At 47.1% G+C, this 23,435-nt stretch overlaps 1 long non-coding RNA gene across 2 annotated transcripts in view; it reads right to left on the bottom strand.

Annotated features, from left to right (window-relative positions):
* The window catches only part of LOC129707925 (uncharacterized), a 191,510-nt gene that overhangs the window by 70,867 nt on the left and 97,208 nt on the right, over positions 1-23,435 (bottom strand). The window contains exon 4 of one of the 2 annotated variants that reach the window (XR_008725254.1): positions 17,985-18,054. The exons of the other annotated variant lie outside the window; for it this stretch is intronic. This is a non-coding gene — a long non-coding RNA (uncharacterized LOC129707925). The remainder of the gene's footprint in view (positions 1-17,984; positions 18,055-23,435) is intronic. 2 annotated transcript variants of the gene reach the window in all.

Below are 23,435 nucleotides of genomic sequence, written 5' to 3'. Positions count from 1 at the left end.
CAGGATCGAACCCGGGCCACTGTGCTGCGATATAGATATTTCTATCCGTATTTTCTATAACCGTATAACAATTCAGCACTTGCTCGACCCCACTGATCGAACCCATTCATACTAGTTTTCTGCGTTATTCCCATCCTATAACCCAATTTATTTTTAAATGATAAAAACGAACACACACACTTCACACTCACACACAGACCAAGTAAAGAAGTTCCCCCTGCAAACCCGTCCCATCAAGTCATGTCCCTTGAGATCTTCCCTACTCTGGGAAAAGGCTCCACGGAGCACCTGGACCTCTATCAAGTCCCCCCCTTAACTTGCCGACCCACTGCCTTCCCAGAGAGGACTCCCAGAGAGGACTTGGAAAGCTCCACGCATACTGCAGCTGAGGTCAGGACTGAACCTGGGTCTCTGGCACTGTGAGACAGCTGATCTTCTAGCTGCACCACCGCCCCCCCCCCCCCCCCCCCCCCCCCCCCGCCCCCCATATAGTTTGGCAAGCTGTTGAGAGACTGACATCCAATACTGGCCATGCCAGTGAAATCCACATCCCCTGGACAAAGAGACTCGGCTTACAACATCTGCCACCTCCTTCCCCACTCACTCAGCTGGGCCATTGGGTCCGAGGCATTTACAAGCTCTTTGCTTCCCCCAACGGTTTACGTTTGTGTGAAGATATCTCTGGCAAATCAGCGGGGGCGGGGCCAGGGGGGGGGGGGGGGGGGGGGGGGGGGGGGGAAGACGGGAGGAAGCGACCCCCCCCCCCCCCCCCACCTTTTGTTTCACTTCCTGCAAGCATTCCTGCTGCACTGGAGCACTAGAGCAGCAGCTCGAGGTGAACACTTCACAAGATCGTATCGACGTGCAGACGCCAGCTGCCCCAATCGCAACTCGCAGAATCGCCGGTTTTGAAGAAATCGGGATAAGGAAGAGTGCAGGAAGGAACTGCAGGTGCTGGTTTATATTGAAGACAGGCACAAAGTGCTGGAGCAACTCAACGGGTCAGGCAGCTTCACTGGAGAAAAAGGATGGGTGACATTTTGCATGCGGCCTTTCTTCAGCCTTAAAATTGGTGGAGGGGGGAAGAAAGTGAGAAACTAGATACTAAGGCCAGAACTAAGCAGGTCCGCCAACAGATGACCAAGGAAGGATGGAGCCCATAATGGTCCATTGTTGGCTGGGGAAGTAGAGATAAGAAAGAGATACAGGGATGGAGAGGGGGGAGGTGGGGGCTGGAAAATGCAGCGGTAACTTGAAATTAGAGAAATCAATAAATATGGCGTTGCAGTTATTTAAGCCGTCGGTGAGGCTGCATTTAGAGTATCGTGTTCAGTATCGGGCAGCAAAAAAGGAGTTGGGCATCAAAGTATAAATGGGTGTTGTCAAGCTGGAAAGGGTGCAGGGAGGATTGATGAAGATGTTGCCAGGGCTGGAGGGCTTGAGCAGGTTAGGAATCTGTTCTTTGATGCGCAGGAGGATGAGGGATGATCTCACGGAGGTGTCCAAAATCATGAAAGGAATAGATTGGGTAAACGCATAGAACCTCTTGCCCAGAGTAGGGGATTCAAGAACCAGAGGACCTAGGTTTAAGGTGAGGAGGGAAAAGATTTAATAGAAATCTAATAGCCCTGTCCCGAGTTCATTTCAAGAGCTCTCCGTAGTTTAAAAACAAAAAATCAAACTCGTGGTAAGCACGGAGAATGAACGTAGCGGGTATGTCGGAGCTCGGGGATGTCTCTTAGTGCTAAGGGCAGGTACTCGGGAAGACTCGCTAACGGCAGGTAAGCACGGGAAGACCCGTGAAGATTTTTCAACATGATGAAACATGTCCACGAGAGCCCCGAGTACCGACGAGAGGCCATTACCGTAAATCTCCGAGTTCGAATCAGGGCAAACTCGGGGAGAACTCTTGGAATGAACTCGTACCGTGGGACAGGGCTTCTAGGTGGAACTTTTGTTTTTTTTACACACAGTGATGTGTGTTGGACCGAGCTGCTGGAGGAGGTAGTTCAGGCAAGTACCATTGCAACGTTTAAGAAACATTTAGACAGGTACATGGATAGGTCAGGTTCAGAGGGAAATGGGGCAAACGCAGGCAGGTGAGCTGGGATATGTTGGTTAGTGTGGGCACATTGGGCTGAAGGGCCTGTTTCCACGCTGTATGACACTAATTGGAAAATCCCAGCTTTATACAGACACCAGGCCCAATTCTAATAATCCGAGGGAATTGTAAGTTCCCAGGTACACACAAATGCTGGAGAAACTCAGCGGGTGCAGCAGCATCTATGGATCGAAGGAGATAGGCAACGTTTCGGGCCGAAACCCTTCTTCAGACTCCCACCTGATCTAACCGATAACAGGTTTGTATGTGGATCCATCTCCCCATTGGAAAACTACATTGTTCCAATTCTCCTTGTCGTGCAACCAGCACCTCCATAAAGTCTGGGATACACATGGAAATAACTGCATTACCCACTTCAGATGGGAGAGTCAACTGTAACAACTTTATTCATCATCTGAGGTTATATAAGTTGATAGAAACATATCTACAAATTGGTTTGCAAGGGGATGGGACAATGCTGATTGCTTGAATCACTCACCATTTATACTGACAGGGCACTTCAGATGATGTGAAGTGTTTTTTTTTAGTTTCAACACTACTCACCACTATTAAATCCAAGGAAATTCAGACAAGCCACTTCAAAGACAAATTTGGCTCTCTTTTAGAAGATTTTTTCCTCTCAAATATTGATGGAATCCCATAGCGATTTTGTTTTCATCATAAGACATCAAAGATGGTTGCTCTCCCTTTACTCGAAAAAAAAATAATTTCAGCAAACAGAACCAGACTAATAATGTTGACATTTTACTCCACACAGATACTTTGCCATGACAACCATTTCCAACAAAAAAAATGTTTTCATTTCAGATTCTTAGATCCCAATTTTGTTTGCTTTACAGTCCAGAGGGTTGGAGAGGGTCCAGGGGATGTTTACGAGAATGATCCCAGGAATGAGTGGGTGAACGTATGATGACTCACTGGGCCTGGACGCGCTGGAGTTTAGAAGGAAGAGGGGGCAACTCATTGAAAATCACCAAATAGTGAAAAACATGGATATTAGTGGGATGTGGAGAGGATGGATCCACTAGTGGGAGAGTCAATAGACAATAGACAATAGGTGCAGGAGTAAGCCATTCGGCCCTTCGAGCCAGCACCACCGTTCAATGTGATCATGGCTGATCATCCCCAATCAGTTCCCCATTCTTGCCTTCTCCGCATAATCCCCATGACTCCGCCATTCTTAAGAACCCTATCTAGCTCTCTCTTGAAAGAATCTAGAGAACCTGCCTCCACCACCCTCTGAGGCAGATAATTCCACAGGCTCACCACTCCCTGTGAGAAAAAGCGTTTCCTCGTCTCCGCTCTAAATGGCTTACTCCTTATTCTTAAACTGTGACCCCTGGTTCTGGACTCCCCTAACATCGGGAACATGTTTCCTGCCTCTAGCGTGTCCAAACCCTTAACAATCTTGTATGTTTCAATGAGATATCCTCTCATCCTTCTAAACTCCAGAGTGTACAAGCCCAGCTGCTCCATTCTCTCAGCATATGACAGTCCCGCCATCCCGGGAATTAACCTTGTAAACCTACGCTGCACTCCCTCAATAGCAAGAATGTCCTTCCTCAAATTAGAGTCATAGAGTGATACTTTGTGGAAACAGGCCCTTTGGCCCAACTCACCCACACCAGCCAACAATGTCCCAGCTACCCTAGTCCCACTTGCCTGCGCTTGGTCCATATCCCCCCAAACCTGTCCTATCCATGTACCTGTCTAACTGTTCCTTAAACGATGGGACAGTCCCAGCCTCAACTACCTTTTCTGGCAGCTTGTTCCATACACCCACCACCCTTTGTGTGAAAAAGTTACCCCTCAGATTCCTATCTTGGACCAGAGGACACAGTCAAAGTAAAAGGGTGTATCTTTCGAAAGGAGATGAGGAGGAATTTCTTTAGTCAGAGGGTGGTGAATCTGTGGAAATCAATGAATATTTTGAAGGCGGAGATTGACAGATTCTTGATTAATGCGGGTGTCAAGGGTTATGGGAAGAAGGCAGGAGAATGGGGTTGAGAGGGAAAGATAGAACAGCCGTGATTGAATGGTGGAGTAAATCCGATTGGCCAAACAACCTAATTCTGCTCCTAAAACTTAGGAACTGATGTGGCTCGTTGTCAAACATTTAAAAAATAGCTGCTGTAAAATCCTTTGTGCATAACTACATTCAAAATGAACCTGGAACACTCATTACACTCAGTGCCTTTTTTTAAACCAAGAAAGCACCAATTAGGTGGTTTCAAAAACCTCTTTTCCAGAGAGGGCAGATCCAACCCTTGTCACTTTCACACACGTTGTTTTTCAATCATTTGGCACCCAATTCTAATCAGAGAGTGCATCTCAAGTCCTAGCAAGAAGTCAAAGCTTGTTGCAGGCAGTAACTACCAGTACGTGCTCCAGGCACTCACCACCCTCTCAAAAACCATCCTGCAAAGGGCCGACCAGAACACCATGGTCCATGAGTTAGTCTAGTTTTTAGCTTTAGAGATACAGCGCGGAAACAGGCCCATCGGCCCAACGAGTCCGTGACAAATAGCGATCCCAGCACACGAACATTATCCCACACACACTAGGGACAATTTACACATACACCAAGCCAACACACCTGCACATCTTTGGTGTGTGGGAGGAAACCAAAGATTTCGGAGAAAACCCACGCAGGTCAGATTCAGATTCAGATTCAAATGTTATTGGCATTGTGCAGTGTACAGTACAGAGACAACGAAATGCAGTCTCGGGGAGAACGCACAAACTCAGTACAGACAGCGCCTGTAGTCGGGTCTCTGGCGCTGCAAGCGATGCAAGGTCAGCAACTCTATCGCTGCGCCACCGTGCCACCCTCGTTTGGAGCAGGGTAGATTCCAACTTCACGTGCTGCGTATGCACATACTTCCCTCGGCTGCTCAGACTTCACAACTCAAGCATCCTGCAAACATGACTGGTCCACGGGACTGCTGCTTATTCAGTTATTAGGTGTCCATGTTTACAAAATTCAGCCTAAAGAATAAGCATCTCAGAAACAAAACAAAATGTTGGTGGAAGATGGGCTAAAGGGCGAAGAAAAGAGAAAAGACTGGTCAGCTGGAGGCAGAGGCAGGTCTAGAACTCTCTGCCTGAAAGGGTGACAGAAAGCTTCACATTTATACTTGGAGGCCCGTGAGTCCGTCATTTTGTACTATATGTAAGACTGCAAGGCAACAAAATTTCGTTCAGACCACAAGGTCTGAATGACAATAAAGGCTACTTTGACTTTAGAAGGTGGGATAAGCCCAACAGCTCATTTTAAAAATCGGTAAAATCATGATGGGCCAAATGGCCTCCTCCTGTACACTAAGGTTTTTGGTGTCTCTAAACCAATTTTCATTCTTTCAAGAGCAAGTTTTCAAATTATTTCTAAGGTAAGACGCCAATTCGATCACACCATCGAATAACCACAAAGACAGCGGTTTTCAGACCTGAAGGTTTTCTGAAATCATGTTGAAGTGGCTTTGAAGTGGACAGAATTGTAGGACTTGCATCACCAGGTGGCGCTAGCAATGGCTGCCTCGTCAACAGTCTGTCTGTCCCTTCTTTGTTGTTTTTTTTTAATATGTTATATGTGTTAAATGTTTTATTTTTGTTTTATGTGGGGAGTGAGTGGGGGGGGGATTTTTAAAAATCTCTTACCTCAGTGGAGATGCGATATTTTTCCGTATCGTATCTCCGTCTGCAATGCGGCCTAACATCGAGGAGTTGGCGGCCTTTGCTGGAGCCCGACTTTGGGAGCTCCACCCGCGGGATCATCGCGGAGCTCGCGATCCGTGTCGGGGGTCGCCCTCGGAGCTCCAACCGCGGGAACCTGCGAACTTTAACATTGTAGAGCTCACGTTTCCTGGTTAGAGAGACAGACTTCGGGAGCTCCAAGCCACGGGGGGGGGGGGGCTTTCCCCCCGACGTGGGGGCTTCGACCGCCGAAGCTTCGGTCACCCCAACTGCGGATGATTCGACTGCCCCGATCACAGGAGAATAAGGAGGCAGAAACTTGGACTTCCATCACAGTGAGGAATGTGGGGAATCCATTGTGGTGGATGTTTATGTTGTAGTTGTGTGTCTTGTTGCTTTTTTTTTAGTGTGGCTGTAAGGTCATTCTAATTTCACTGCACCTTAATTGGTACACGTGGTAATAAACGAACCTTCGAAACATCAGGGGACTGTCTCCCCACAAATAGTTAATACTAGGCAAGGGGATTTCCACCAAGCACCGTGCAAGTTCACCTTCTACAGTTCTGTAGGTTTTTTCTTATGCGAAAACTACAAATCTGTTGCCCTGAAGAATTAATCCAGTGAGGTTTGATCAAAAACACATCAATAGGAAAGAAAGAGAGAAAGAAAGCAAAGCCAAGCCTTTTGTTTTACACATTGGGAACTGTGTTTCTCTCACCAATGGTTATTTTTACATCTAAAGGCACACTAATAAAGCTACTCCTGATAATTGTAGTAGGGGATTTCTGAGCAGAAAGTGTTCAGAGACTGCTTGGGGTTGGGGTAGGAAAGCAAATATAGCCACAGATTTGTACCCTGGGATTCCAGTTCAGGCAGAATAAAAGAGCTGTTATGTACCACCACAGTCACGCAACACTTGTCATAAGGTCATAAGTGACAGGAGCAGAATTCGGTCATTCGGCCCATCAAGTCTACTCTGCCATTCCATCAGGGCTGACCTATCAAGTCAAGTCAAGTCAAGAGAATTTATTGTCAAGTGTCCCGGATAGGACAATGAAATTCTTGCTTGCTGCAGCACAACAGAGTATTGTAGGCATAAATACAGAACAGATCAGAACATCTCTCGCCATCCTAACCCCATTCTCCTGTCTTCTCCCCATAACCTCGGACACCTGTACTAATCAAAATCTATCTATCTCTGCCTTAAAAGTATCCACTGACTTGGCCTCTACGGCCTTCTGTAATGGTAAGAACTGCACACTTAGGGGCGCGGCCTTTCCTGGAGACCGGCCCGGAGCTTCAAGCCGTGGGCGCGGCGCGGACTTACTATCGCGGAGCCTGGGATGTTTTGCCGAGGATCGCCAGAGTGGGGTTCCGACCGCGGGGCCTGTGGACTTCAACACCGTGAAGCAGCGGTCTCCGGTAAGAAGCGGCCAACTCGGGTGCTCCATGCTCCAATCCGTCCCGATGCCGGAGTTTCGATCACCCCGGCGAGAGGGCTTGAATGGCGGACAGTCAGTAACGGGTTCAGCCCCAACCACGGGTGAACAAAGGAGGAAGATGACTGAATTTTATTGCCATCCATCACAGTGAGGAATGTGGATTCCGCTGTGGTGGATGTTTATGTTAAATTTAATTTTATCTGGCTGTGTGTCATGTTGTTTTTCCCACTTAGTATGGCTGTATGGTAACACAAATTTCACTGTGCCTTAGTTGGTACATGTGACAATTAAATTGAATCTTGAATCTATTAACTCTTCATAATGTAACCTTCCTTAAGCTAATAACTTGTATTTTCACCTGTGACTTTTGTCCAACCACCTGCCCATCAACCCTCCTCCCTCCCTCACCTGTATCCACCTATTACACGCCCGGCTTTGTCCTGCCCCAACTCTCTTCCACTAGGCCACCACAATTTGTCTGAAGAAGGGTCCCAACTCGAAACGTCACCGATCCATGTTCCGTCAGAGATGCTGCCTGATCTGCTGAGTTACTCTTTTTTTTGTAAACCAGCATCTGCAGTTCCTTGTATCCCCATTAAAAAACAAAACACATTTTCTCTGCTGGTGATTAGCAAGCACACAAAAAATGCAATAGCATCTGACCAAATATTTATTCAATCTTAAATTAGCTGCCACCCTTTTTGTACGTCAGTGAAGTGGTCAACATTCCATTAGGCCACGTAATTCCTTTTAAACCTAGAAACAATGGAAGAATACAAAGGGTATTTCAGAACATGCAAATGCGATGCAATCTATCGTCTTCGCAATCTGTGGTTTAATGAAGGGGATTTCCACAGTTTCTGACATGGAAACAGTTGAGCCTTTTGGTTAGGAAGGAACTGCAGATGCTGGTTCTAACTGACGATCGACACAAAATGCTGGAGTTTAGGGGCTGTCCCACTTGGGCTTTATTTGCGCTCCATTTACGCGACATCATTCACGCGGCACGACTCGCGCATAACGCGTGCATGGCGCGTGGTGGGACGTGGTGGCCTAGGCAGTGACGCGAGGTAGCGTGCAACGCCAAGGATTTTGGGATTCTCAAAATCCTCACGCACCACCTGCGTGATGCGCAAACGCCGCCCAAGTTGGACAGGCCCTTAACTCAGCGGGACAGGCAGCATCTCACTGTTCTCACAGAGAAAACAGCTAACAATTGTCCGTTTCCTTTATCATGGTTACTTTTTTTGCATATCTTTCATTAATTTGTTCTATATTTCTCGACATCACTGTCGATATCTCTCGTTTCCCTTTCCCGTGACTCTCAGTCTGAAGAATGGTCTCGACCCGATTCAACCATTCCTTCTTTCCAGAGACACTGCCTGACCTGCTGAGTTACTCCAGCATTGTGCCTTATCTCGAGCCTTTTGGTTAACGGGACAGCGCGTAAGCGAATGGTGAGTCTTCAGGCCCGGGCAAGATGGCGGCGGAAGGGAAGCTGGATCAATGGTGATGAGCTGGTCGAGGGCTGACCTCCCATGCCCTAGGTGGCGTTCTGACTCAGCTGCAGAAGGCGCCTCATAGCAAAGAGGCCCAGCGATGGCCGGCTCGTTCACGGGCCGATGTTGCGGAGGCTTCAGACTGGCGGCATGGGCCGCTGGAGGCCCTGCTGCAGCCCGGGGCTCAACGAGATCGGACACCGCTCCTAGTAGCCGAGCGCGCGAATCGGACGATGGCCAGACCGACCCCACAACTCCAACCCAGTGCCACTACCACGACAACAGGCCTCCATATCCAAGGCAAGCCAAACACGATTAAATCTCAGACATGAAAGGTACAAGATGGCATCTATGATACGGCAAGTCGTTTGTACTGGCTCAGTGTATGTCTACTATCTTATACTTACTATGCTTGCGCCTAACGTATTGTAGGATTGTCAATGAACTGGATGCAAAAAAATAATTTCATTGTACTTAGCGTACAGGTGACAAAGTACTATTAAACGCAGAGGGTGGCACGGTGGTGCAGCGGTAGAGTTGCTACCTTACAATGCCAGAGACCCAGGTTCGATCCTGTCTACGGGTGCTGTCCGTACAGAGTCTGTACGTTTGTACGTTCTCCCCGTGACCTGTGTGGGTTTTCCTTGGTTTCCTCTCACATTCCAAAGACATGCAGGCTAATTGGCTTCTGTCAATTGTCCCTAGTGTGAAGGATAGAACTAATATACAGGCCAGTTTGGACTCGGTGGATGAAGGCCCTGTTTCCACGCTGTGTCTCTAAACTAAACTATTGCATCTGGGTTCAAGAACAGCTTCTTCCCATCAGGCTGTTGAACAGTAACCATATCCTTACCTCATTAATGATATACTATGGACTTTGGATGCACGCTGTTGTTCAGTTTTGAGCAATTATGGTCTGGTTACCTCATATATCTGATTATTATTACATTTGTTTAACTAATCACTGAACATCTCCCTTTTGCAATATTGCATTAATGGGCCAATAAAACTGTAGTAAATATGAATCTTAACAGGTTTTTTTTCCCGCTCCATAAGACAATTAAATGGAGAAACGTCAAAGACTGGAGGACATAGCTTGGAGGTGAGAAGGGCCGAGATGTTCAGTGCAATTTTTATTTTATAGACACACGCATTTAGTTTAGGTGGAAACAGGCCCTTCAATCCACCCAGTCTGCGCTGACCAGCGATCTCCTTACACACACTATCCTACACACTAGGGACAATTTACTTTTTGTTTGATCTGGTATTTTGTTGGGTCACATGCTTGATCAATGGTATTTTATCATAATGTTTAATTATTATGAATGTTTAGTATTTTCTGAGTCATTCGTAACTGTCACTGTATGTCATGTTCTTACTTGTGGGCGGAGCACCAAGGCAAATTCCTTGTATGTCAATACTTGGCCAATAAACTTACTTAGCTACTACAGCCAATTAACCTACAAACCTGTACGTCGTTGGAGTGTGGGAGGGAACCAGAGCACCCGGAGAAAACCCACGTGGGTCAAGGGGAGAACGTACAAATTCCATACAGAAGGCACCCGTAGTCAGGATCGAACCTCGGTCTCTGGCGCTGTAAGGCAGCAACTCTACTGCTGTGCCACTGTGGCAGAGACAGCTGAAGCAGGCTCTACCACAATTGGCGTCTCAATGGGGGCAGAGTCAATGGGTGCCACTGAAGCAAGGAGATCCTGCAAGCAAGCAACATGGCGGACGGGAGCAAGAGCACGCCAACCTTCAGCCACAGCAGGCGAAAGCGGTCGTTCACGCCTGCACGACTTGTCACCGTTGCTATTCCGCTAAACTGCAAAACAGTGGCTGCAAGGAAATCACATTGCCATAGAAATTTAACACATTTGATCTCAACAGTCGCCACGGCAACCACCTTGCCATGAAGAGCATGACTCAAAAATAACTTAAAACTGCCTCGCTCTTCTTTGGAGTACACAACCTGTCAAGCTGCTATTGAAAAGCTGGACTCCTGTAGCGTAATCAACAGAATTTCATGTAGTTAAACCGCAAGAACCATGGATAGACCAGGCTGGTATAAATGAATACATTGACAATTAGAAGGCTCCATTTCCTTTGTGTAGAAAGGAACTGCTGACGCCGGTTTACACCGAAGAAAGACACAAAGTGCTGGAGTAACTCAACGGCCCAGGCAGCATCTCTGGAGAAAAGGAATAGGTGATGTTTTGGAAGAGTTCAATGGGTCAGGCAGCATCTGCGGATGAAATGGACAAGGGACGTTTCGGGCCGGGACCTTTCTTCACACTGAGGGAGGAGAAAGCTGGGAGAGGTTGGTGTGGGACAAAGCCTGGCAAAAAGACTGGTGGTGGATAGTGAAGAGGGGGGGGGGGGGGGGGGGGGGGGGGGGGGGGATCGGGGGGGGGGGGGGGGGGTAAGGATTTGGGAATAAGCCTTCCCCATGAGATTTAGAACATAACTATCATGACATTATTGAATTTGTGCACAGACCTTGCATTCAACCCAGTTGGGAAGTCTAATACAGGGCTTGACTCCATTGTACGGTCCCTTCTAGCTCACAAGGAGGGATTTGAAGATACTTCAACTCAACCCAGGCCTTTCACTACTCGTTAAGTTTCAATGAGGTTTCCCCCCCCCCCCCCATCTTTCTAAACTCCAGCGAGCACAGGCCCAGCGCCATCAAACGCCCCTCCCACATTAACCCAGCCATCCTCAGGATCATTCTCGTAAAAACCTCCTCTGGACCCTCTCCAAAGCCAGAGCCCCCGGTGACAATTAGAAACCGCCTTCACAACTACAGAGAGGGCGGGCGGAGAAAGAGGCAACATTTATTCCACTGCGAGTGAAACAGCAGGGTCCACGTGCGGAGAGGTCATGACTTGCAAAGCCGCCCACGCACATGACGCAAGTACCGAGGTTTCGAAGAAAAGCCATTCAAAGGCTACTCAAATGACAACCTCTTCCCGCCAAAGCCAGCAGACCCGATTCACAGCGACCTCAATGCTGAAAACAGGAAGCTCGCACGCACACACACACACACACATACACTGCACTGGCACGGTGACATTGCCATTGGAGCCTCCAGCTATGAACTTGGACAGGCTACAAAAGGAGCAGTGTTTGGCAGAGTACAGTTCACATCGTTGCTTTCTATATACCCGCAAGAGGAAAAACAACCCATCAACACACGACAAGAACGGAAAATCGATTTTTTTTTTCTTGTTAAAAATCAAAATAATGGTTTCCAGAATGAAATGTCTTAGCTTTTTGGTGAGGCAAAGTTACTTGGCTCTTGTTTTGCTCGAAACATAATAATAATAATCCGGAAGGTTTGCCACAAATAGATGCCCACTTAATCCGTTCCAAAGCAAAGCCAACTAATTATATGAGGGACCAGCAGCTAGACAGCGCCCTGAATGGTCAGGAACTAAATGTAGTCCACAGCTTGAAATGGGATCGTCGCTGGGTAGAACACTGAGGCTGTTCAAACATCACCCATTTACGTGGGGAACAAGAGAGCATTGTAGGCACACCAGGCTGCTTGACACACAAGTTGGAGACACTTGGATAGTCGAGATCAACTCAAGTAAACAAGAGGCCATTCTGCTACTAGTTTAGTTTAGTTTAGAGATACAACGCGGAAACAGGCCCTTCGACCCACAGAGTCCACACCAACCAGCGATCCCCGCACATTAACACTACCCTACACACAATTCACACATACACCAAGCCAATTAACCTACAAACCTATTAGTTGGTTGCAGTAGCTGTTCAAAGAAAGATTTCATGCTGCTTGCTGTTATTAACTAGAAGCGTGAAGGCTAAAGAACGATAGTGGGAGACATGAGATGATACAGAATGAAAACATGCCCAACGAACCACCATGATGCCGAACATCAAAGACGCAATTATAGGAGCATTTTTCCTGGACAGGCTAGCTGCAGGAAATATGTTCCCAATGTTGGGGGTGCCCAGGACCTGGAGTTCGGCGGGCGAGGACACAGAGAGGGTCGGGGCGGGCGAGGAAAGGAGAGGGACGTCGGTCGGTGGGTCTAGGGTGACGGAGGAGGCACTGCAGCAGCCTGGGGCTTACCTGGATGGGGTACTGCTCCAGCACACGTGGACCGGACTTCGGACTCTCTCTTTGGCAAATGGCGGCAAAATACGGCGACTTGCACATGTGTGCACTGTGCAAAAAGAATCTCAACATGCCGTGGACACGTGACCATAAAGAACTATTGAACTTCTCACCCATTAATTAGCCGAGCGGGTTTCCCATGCTGCGTAACAATGTAGAATGAACAGGTAGCAAACGAGGGGGAATGTTGGAACGATGATACCAGCAATTGGCCAAATATTATCTAAACTCAAAAAAAACATTGCCCTAACAGCGGTGGACAATGAGTTTACTAACTGCAGTCCAGCTGAACTACATTTCAATCCTGATGTCAATATGAAATTCATCACCCCGCACTTAAAACTTTGTTAACGGCTTCATAGTGTGTGTGTGTGTGTGTGTGTGTGTGTGTGTGTGTGTGTGTGTGTGTGTGTGTGTGTGTGTGTGTGTGTGTGTGTGTGTGTGTGTGTGTGTGTGTGTGTAATAGACACACACACACACACACATATATATATATATATATATATATATATATATATATATACACGCATATATATACACGCATATATATACACATATACTGAATAAAAGGATGCTCCTTTAGAATGATGAGAAATTTCTTTGGCCAGAGGGCGGGGAATCTGTGGAATTCATTGCCCAACGGCTGTGGAGGACAGGTCATTGGGTATTTTTAAGCAGAGTTGACAGGTTCTTGATAAAAAAAAATGTCAAAGGTTGCGAGAAGGAAGGAGAATGGACCAGAGAGAGAAAGATAGATCCGCCATGATCGAATGGTGGAGCAGACATAATGGGCCGAATGGCCTAATTCTGCTAACACGTCTTATGAACTTAATATCGCAACAATGCACAATTTATTTCAGCAAAGAAAAATGTTTATTTTAATGCATGTTTTCATATAAATAGCTCATGGGTTTACAAGTTACCAACTTTATACGAAAGTCTCCTCTCAGAGCCCTCTTCACCTATCCACCAAACGTGACCACTTAAAAGGTTCTCACGATTTCTGTGCACCACTAATACCACAAATCACATTTTTTTAAATTCTTAAACCACATTATGGTATAGCCTCAACCTATCAGCAGTCAAATGCATGAGTTGACCTTCATCTGCCAAATGATTAAAGTTGAATTGAAAAGAGATAAGACAACAATAACTAACAACAATAACTAACTAAATGCAGAAGGGAGCTAGTTTTAAACACACACCAGATAGGGCAGCACAGCTGGTAGAGCTACTGCCTCACAGTGCCAGGGACCCAGGTTCAATCCTAACCTTCGGCGCTGTTTGCGTGGAGTTTACACGTTCTCCCCGTGACCGCGCGGGTGTCCACCCACATCCCAAAGACGTGCGAGTTTGTCGTTTAATTGGCCTGGTGTGCCGGGAGTGGACGAGAAAGTGGGATAGGTGAGATAGAACGAGTGTGAACGGGTGATCGATATAAGCCCTGTCCCACGGTACGAGTTCATTCCAAGAGCTCTCACGAGTTTAAAAAAAAATCAAACTCGTGGTAAGCACGGAGAATGAACGTAGCAGGTACGTCGGAACTTGGGGACGTCTCTTAGCGGCTCGTAACGCTAACGGCAGGTACTCGGGAAGACTCGCTAACGGCAGGTAAGCACGGGAAGACTCGTGAAGATTTTTCGACATGTTGAAAAATGTCCACGAGAGCCCCGAGTACCGACGAGCGGCCATTACCGTAAATCTCCGAGTTCGAATCAGGGCAAACTCGGGAGAGCTCTTGGAATGAACTCGTACCGTGGGACAGGGGTTTTAACTGACATGGACTCAGTGGGTGAAAGGGCCCCGTTTCCATGCTGCACTTTCAAAACTAAATCCAATCAAAAGATTAATAATTCCCCATTGTTGAGGTAAAATACATCACCAACACAAAGAAAAACCAAATCAAGAAAGATAGAGAATGCTACCAGCATCTATTTACAATCAGTTCAGTAGCCTGCACTGTAGCCAACTTCCTCAATACATTCCACATGGTCGTCCTACAAGTTCCACCTCATCCCGGTGTTATCACCTCTTCCCAAGCCAACAATGGGCCATTGTGGGCTCCACCCTTCCTTGGTCATCCGTGGCCGGCCCTGATTTGTTCTGACCTTTTCTTACCAACGGTCCCCTCCTCTACTTTGAGTCTGAAGAAGGCTCAAACCCAAAACACCACACATCCTTATACTCCAGAGATGCTGCCTGACCAGCTGAGTTCCTCCAGCACTATCTCTATATCCTCAATACATTGACTCCATTGCAGACATTGGGCTTTGTCTAGGGAACTGATGAAGCACAATGCAGAACTACATTCTGCACTCTGTATCTTCCCCTTTGCTCCATCTATTGTATTTGAGATGGACTTGATTGTATTCTTGTATAGTGTTATCTGATCTGGTTGAATAGCGTGCAAAATGAAGCTTGACGATAATAAACCTAAAAAACATCAACGCCGCTTTGAAGTCACGTGAAAGTTTATTGCATGTTGGCAAGTGATCAGAACATCGCCAGCCACCTTGCATTCATTTGGACTTTGGACCAAATATTCTCCTTCGGAAATGGGCTCTGTGCACATTGTTTTCTATAGAGTGCCAGAGGCTGAGAGGACACCCGATAGAGGTGTGTAAAAGCATGAGAGGTGTAGACCCAGGTAGACGGTCAGAAGATTTTTTCACCCCCTGTAGATGGAAATGTCAAGGATCAGAGGGCAGAGCTTTACGGTGAGAGGGGCAACGTTTAAAGGAGACGCACGGGACAAACCTTTTTTCTATTACATAAAGGGAGGTGGGTGCGCTGCCAAGGGTGGTGGCAGGGGCAAACAGTGACAGTGAAGAGGCATTTAGTTAGACACAAGGATGTGCAGATCATGGTGGGATATGAATAGAGTCATAGAGTGATACAGTGTGAAAACTCGGCTCAACCTGCCCACACCAGCCATACTAGTCCCACCTGCCTGTGTTTAGCCCATATCCCTCCAAACAGGTGGTCCTAGAACTCCCTGCCACAGTAGGTAGTTTGAGGCCAGTTCATTGGCTATATTTAAGAGGGAATTAGATGTGGCCCTTGTGGCTAAAGAGATCAGGGGGTATGGAGAGAAGGCAGGTACAGGATGCCGAGTTGGATGATCAGCCATGATCATATTGCAGGCTCGAAGGGCCGAATGGCCTACTCCTGCACCTATTTTCTATGTTTCTATCCAAGTACCTGTCTAACTGTTTGTTAAATGTTGGGATAGTCCCAGCCTCTGATCCTCAATTAATCTACTCTGGGCAAGAGACTCTGTGCATCTACCCGACCTATTTCTCTCATGATTTTATACACCTTCATAAGATCACCCCCTCATCCTCCTGCGCTCCAAGGAATGCTCCAAGTCCCAGCCTACTCAACCTCTTCCTGTAGCTCAGACCCTCTAGTCCTGGCAACATCCTTGAAAATCTCCTCTGTACCCTTTCCAGCTTGCCAACATCTTTCTTATAACATGGTGCCCAGAACTGAACACAATACTCTAAATGTGGCCTCACCAACGTCTTACACAACTGCACCGTGACCTCCCATCTTCTGTACTCACTTGGAGGCAGGGGAGTTGAACTTGGCATTGTGTTCAGCATAGACATGGTGGGCTGAATGGCCTGACCCTGTGCTTTAATGTTTTATGTTCTACGAGTAAGACCCAGGATGAGGGTCAATAAACTACACAGAGACAGACAAAATATTGCAGCATGCCCAGAGCATAATTCCACCATCACTGGAATTACAATATTCTCCAAGGACTGCATTAAGAACAAGCCCATTGACTTAGTCTCGAGGGGGGTTAAGAATTACACAGAGAGCCTGCCGAACAGGATTGCAAGGAAGGAGGATATTCTTTCCCCACCCTTCAAAGTAAAGGCAAAATACTGCTGCAATGCCGTGGCATGAGGATGTTTATTTTGGCAATCGTTACCCAGTTGTTATAGTAACCACGAACATTCTTAAAACAGAGTCTGTGCTACACAATTTCCACCCTATCCCCAGCAGCTTACAGCTTGATAAAAGGCCACGTGACACTGCACTTGATTGACAAAGTTGGAACACGTTATTGTGGGCACCGTGATGGATTGAAAATTAAGTACATTTCCTCCCCACTACCATGTTCTATGGTTGAGTAGTGCTTGCCATCCTGCTCACAATGCGATCTGCTGACCCCGTGTGCAGGCACCTTGCATTTTACATGCGTTTGGTTTACAAGTATTGGGGGGGAGAAAAACGCTTTAGTTTAGTGATACAGAGCAGGAAACAAGCCCTTTGGTCCATCGAGTCCACGCCAATTCCCCCCCGATACCCTGGCACAACCCCACACACACACACACACACACACACGAGGGACAATTTTCCATTTTTACCAAAGCCAATTAACCTACAAACCTGTACGTCTTTGGAGTGCAGTAGGAAACCGGAGCACCCGGAGAAAACCCACGCAGTTCACGGGGAGAACATACAAACTCCGTACAGACAAGCACCCGTGGGCTGGATCGTACCGGGGTGTCTGGCACTCTACCACTGCCCCACCGTGTCTTGTTGAATTGATACCAAAGCCTAATATACTCCATTTTATTTTTGAAGCAACGCGCTAGTATTTACGCCTGCCAGCATAGTCGGGTAGGTGTTTAAATTGCGTGGCTTTGAATTACGCAATGCTTTTCAAGCCAGCATCTCGCCAGTCCGTTCCAGTTGCTTTGGACTCCTCTCGTGGGGGTGTGGGGCTGTGATCTCAGTCGGCCGGGCAAAACGGATAATCCAGAAGGGCTCCGGAACGAAAGGGTGCCGGAAAATCTGTATAGCATCACACCTTGCCTCCAATAGAAATTCAGCACCAGTGTCTTTAACATCATATCACTCTCTGCAGTGATGACACAATACCACATGAACCTTGAATGGCATGTTTCTGCTGTGCACAAGAATTGCCCGCTCACACAGTTTATGTCACATGTTTTATAAATCATATTAGTCCAAGTCATCCTTTACAGTTTATCTTCTGACAATAAAAAGCTGTCTCGTGTATTCAAAGGAAACTGCACAGATATTGAATGAATCTGGTTACTCACCTCAAACAGAATCCCATGGCAGGATCGAAGCCGTCTTCCATTAAGCCTTGCCCGTGTTCACTTCCATCAGCTATTTAAATAATGAGAGAAAGCTTGCCGTGATTTATATTGGTGAAAAAAAAAAAAATAATAAATTGGTAAGTGTTCTATATACTGACAGAAACACCTAAATGGGGATTTTGCCTACATGTCCTCCCACTCCTCTCCTGAAGATGGAAAACGCACCCAGCAATACCAATATCAAGAGGCAAAATGCTTAAACGAACGGGTGAAATCAGAAATCTTGCCGGATTTACGAACACAGAAATCATCGACTGCGTGCCAATAGCCGTGCGAGGTGGTTTACCCGAATTTGTTGTTTCAATTCTTTCCATTCGTGTCTTGAATGCCATTTTCAAGGAATAATGAATCGGGAGCTGTCAGATTTGTAGAACTTTGCCGTACACGACGTGTGTGTAGTTCAGCTATTTTTTCGGCCCGGAGAATTGTCTACTTGTGAGCCAAGCGCAGCTAAGAGGCCTAAATAGGCACCAACCTTCCCACAGTGGGTGGCTGACAAATTTGCATATGAATTATTTTTCCCACGCACTCAGGATTAGAGTACATATTCTGATTTTGGCGTTGCAAAGCAAACCGAATTACAGTAAGTGGCACACAACAATCCAGGCTGCTGCAATACATTACAAACAATCCGTGCATGTACATGATCCACAGCACCTTGCTTTCACCTTGCAAAAAAACAAGAGAGAGGTTCTTTACTGACGTACAGGTTCTCGGTCACCATTTCTGCCACTCCCTTCGACAAGAGGGTGGGGCGTGTGACAATTTCATTGAATCACTATTTTCAGAACACCCAAAGGATGTTTGGCCCATCAAATGCGTGCCTTCTCACAGTGGAGTATCAGTTCTCCCTGTTCACAACCCAAAATGTCTCATATCCATGTTCCCCAGGGATGCTGCCTGACCCGCGGAGTTACTCCAGCACTTAGATTCAGATTCAATTTTAATGTACAGTGTACAGTACAGAGGCAACGAAATGCATTTAGCATCTCCCTTGAAGAGCGACATAGAAAACGATTTTAATTAAAAAAAAAATAAGTGTCCGGGGGGGGGGGGGGGGGGGGGTGGTGTGATTGGCAATCACCGAGGTACGTTGTTTAGTAGAGTGACAGCCGCCGGAAAGAAGCTGTTCCTCGACCTGCTGGTTCGGCAACGGAGAGACCAGTAGCGCCTCCCGGTAAGTAGGAGGGTAAACAGTCCATGGTTGGGGTGAGAGCAGTCCTTGGCGATGCTGAGCACCCTCCGCAGACAGGGGAGCGTGGAACCGGTGATGCGTTGGGCAATTTTCACCACCCTCTGCAATGCCTTCCCGTCGGAGACAGAGCAGTTGCCATACCATACTGTGATGCAGTTGGTAAGGATGCTCTCAATGGTGCAGCGGTAGAAGTTCACCAGGATCTGAGGAGACAGATGGACCTTCTTCAGTCTCCTCAGGAAGAAGAGACGCTGATGAGCCTTCTTGATCAGAGTAGAGGTATTGTGGGTCCAAGAGAGGTCATCGGAGATGTTGACTCCCAGGAACCTGAAGCTAGAAACACGTTCCACCTCCGTCCCATTAATGTGGATGGGGGTGTGCGTGCCGCCTCTGGACTTCCTGAAGTCTACAATGAGCTCCTTGGTCTTCTTGGAGTTAAGGGCCAGGTTGTTGTCAGCCCACCATGCTGCTAAGTGCTGGACCTCCTCCCTGTAGGCCAGCTCATCGTTGTTGCTGATGAGGCCAATCACCGTTGTATCATCTGCGTACTTGATGATGGTGTTAGTACCATGTACAGGTGTGCAGTCATAGGTGAAGAGAACCGCTTGCCGCGATTGTATTTATGTTGAAGGTAGGCGCAAAACTCTGGAGTAACTCAGCGGGACAGGCAGCATCTCTGGAGAGATGGAACAGGTGACGTTTCGGGTCGAGACCTTTCTTCAGACTGATGTCAAGGCAGTGGGAGGTACATAGCTAATAAGGAAGTGTGTAAATAAGGAAGTGTATGGACAAGGAAGTGCAAGGTATGAAAACAGGACAAAGGGAATGGAGATCAATGGAAATGCAGATTAGATCATTGTTAATTGGGAGACAGTAACAGCAAAGCAAACAGATACAATGTAGTTGGAAGCAGTAAGACTGGTCAGAGAACTGGGAAGGGGGAGGGGATGGAAAGCATAATAGAGAGAGGGAAAGTGTTAACATAAGTTGTACTTATGTTGATTGGCTAGCGGACAAAGCATGTCTATTTGGTGACAATGTGCCAATAACAACCATTGCATCCTCAAATAAACACATTCATTTTGCAATGCATCTGCATCATGTGTGCTTCTGTTTTGACCAACACCCTCACAAAGTGTTTTAGAGGTAGTCACAGTGGATACAACTTTGCAGTGACTTTCCACTGGAGGCCAGATGCTAAAACTCTGGTACTTGTGAATGTAGCCTTGGTGGTGGTTGCATGGAGTTTGAGTGCATAGCTATAAGCTTGTGTAAAAATATATAGTGCAGGAGTAACTCAGCTGGTCAGGCAGCGTCTCCAGAGTACATGGATAGGCGACATTTTGGAACGATATCCTTCAGACCCACAACGTTACCAACATTCTCCGAGGATGCTGCCTGACCCGCCGAGTTAAGGGCCTGTCCCTCTTGGGCGACCTAATCCGCGAGTTCTGGCAAGTTTGCCCTCGACTCATACTTGCAGCATGGTCGACACGAGGTTGTAGCAAGTTAGTCGTAGCTAGTCTTCTACATAGTCGAAGGAGGTCTTCAACATGTCATTTTTGCAAACTCGCCAATTAGGTTGCCCAAGTGGAACACCCCCTTTACTCTACACTCTGTTGTTTTTTTGTTGTTGTAAACCAGCATCTGCAGTTCTTCGTTTCTACAAATCCATGAACTGTGTGGCGGGGGTAAATAGAGGGAAGATATTCTATTAGGGCTAATTAATGGATCCAATGAAATTCGCCGTGGTATGTAAATTATACGGGATGCATCACAGCATGGTTTGGGAACAGCTCCATCCAAGACCACAAGAAACGGCAGAGAATTGTGGACGCAGCCCAGACCGTCACACAAACCAACCTCCCTTCCATTGATTCCATCCACATTTCACGCTGCCTCGGTAAGGCCAGCAGCATAATCAAGGACCAGTCTCAGCCTGGTCACTCCCTCTTCTTCCCCTGCCCATATAGAGTTTGTACGTTCTCCGTGACCACATGGGTTTTCTCCAGGTGCTCAGGTTTCCTCCCACACTCCCAAAGATGTACAGGTTTGTTGGTTAATTGGCTTCAGTAAAAATTGTAAATAGTGCCTTGTGTGTGGAATAGTGCTAGAGTACAGGGTAATCGATGGTAGGCACAGACTCATTGGGCTGAAGTGTCTATTTCTATGCTGTATCTCCAAACTAAACTAAAGACTGAAGGCAGCGGGGCATATGAAGGACGTTCATAAATTTATGTGATGGGAACAGAATTAGACCATTCGGCCTAAGTCTACTCCTCCATTTGATCATGGCTGATGTATCTCTCCCTCTGCACCTCATTCTCCTGCTTTCTCCCCAAACCCCTGACACCCCTCCTAATCAATAAACTATCTATCTCTGCCTTAAAAATATTAATTGACAGCCTCCACCGCCTTCAACGGCAATGAATTCCACAGATTCACCACACTCCGACTAAAGAAATCCTTCCTCAAATCCTTCCTAAAGGAACGTCCTTTAATTCTGAGGGGATGATCTCCTGTCCTAGACTCTCCCACTAGTGCAGGGGTTTGCCCAACCTTTTTTGTCCCGTTTACCCCCTGGTAACTTTAATAACAATGTTATTTCACTTATTTATGAACAACTAATGATGAACAGATACCGGTATACCAGAACCAAACACAGTCAGTCAATGCGAAAAAATGTGTACAAATCCAGAATCAAACAAATTTACCCCCTGGATAGGTGAAATTTACCCCCTGGGGATGACCCTTGCACTAGTGGAAACATCCTCTCCACATTCACTCTATCCAGGCCTTTCACTAGTCAGTAAGTTTCAATGAGGTCCCCCCTCATCCTTCTGAACTCCAGCGAGAACAGGCCCAGTGCCGTCAAACGCTCATCATATATTAACTCACAGGAAGCCCACAAAGTCTCTGGGAGTACGTGCAAACTTCACGCCAAGACCCAAGGTCAGGGTATAACTGGGACACTGGAGCTGAAGCAGCATAGTGCCGCAATGACCTTGCTACATTGTGCAGTCCCAGCTGGGTCAATTACTGCAGAACGCTGAGCTCTCTGCTCTCGCACGCTGGTGCAACCTATCAGTCACCGTGCACACTGTGCGAACAAGTCAAATACCATTTGAACGCACCTGATCCAGGAAACAATCTCACGGTACTTGGGGAGGGCAGAGAAAAATGGGCATTGTGCAACAGTCAGTGGGTACGAAGATTGCTTCTCCATACCTTCCCACCTACTGGCCCAGCGGTAGAGTTGCTGCCTTACAGCGCTTGCCGTGTCAGAGACCCGGGTTCCATCCCGACTACGCACGGTGTTTCGACGTTCTCCCCGTGACCTGCGTGGGTTTTGTCAGAGATCTTTGGTTTCCTCCCACACTCCAAAGACCTACATGTTTGTACATTGATTGGCTTGGTGTATGTGTAAATTGTCCCGAGTGTGTGTAGGGCAGTGTCAGTGTACGGGGACCGCTGGTCAGTGCAGACTCGGTGGGCCTAATGGCCTGTTTCCCCGCTGTATCTCTAAACCAAATAAACAAAACTACTTCAGATCTGTCATTATTAAAAGCCATGCAGACAAGGAACGGGTTTACAGAAAAGCTACACTCTTAAGAGCAGTTGTAAACAGGTCCAGATTGTTATTGATTATTGGTGTTCAGTTCCCATCTCAGCTGGAGCATCTGCACAGTGGCACAGAGGTGGAGTTGCTGCCTTACAGCGCCAGAGACCTGGGATCCATCTTGAGCTTAGGTGCTATCTGTACAGAGTTTGTACATTCCCCCGGGACGTGTGGGTAGTCTGCGGGTGCTCTAGTTTCCTCCCACATTCTAAAGACATGCAGGTTTGTAGGTTAATTGGCTTCTGTAAATTGCCCCTAGAGTGTAGGATAGGAAAGTGGGATAATATAGAACTAGCGAATGGGTGATTGATGATTATAAAGTCATACAGCGTAGAAACAGGCCATTGGGCCCATCTTGCCCACACCGACCAACATGTCCCCTCTACACTAGTCCCACTTGCTTGGCTGGTGCGGATGGACTTGGTGGGCCGAAGGGCCTGTTTCCAAAGCTGCATCTCCAAACTAAATCTCTATACTCTAAGAACTGATCAGTGAAGTTTATTGTCACGTGTACCGAGGTACAGCAAAAAGCTTTTGTTGTGTGCTATCCAGCCAGTGGAAAGACAATACATGATTA

The sequence above is a fragment of the Leucoraja erinacea genome, chromosome 22, assembly GCF_028641065.1.
Source record: "Leucoraja erinacea ecotype New England chromosome 22, Leri_hhj_1, whole genome shotgun sequence".
NCBI classification, from domain to species: Eukaryota; Metazoa; Chordata; class Chondrichthyes; order Rajiformes; family Rajidae; genus Leucoraja; species Leucoraja erinaceus.
Note: the sequence above shows the minus strand (reverse complement) of the source record. Positions and strands in the feature narration are given on the sequence as shown.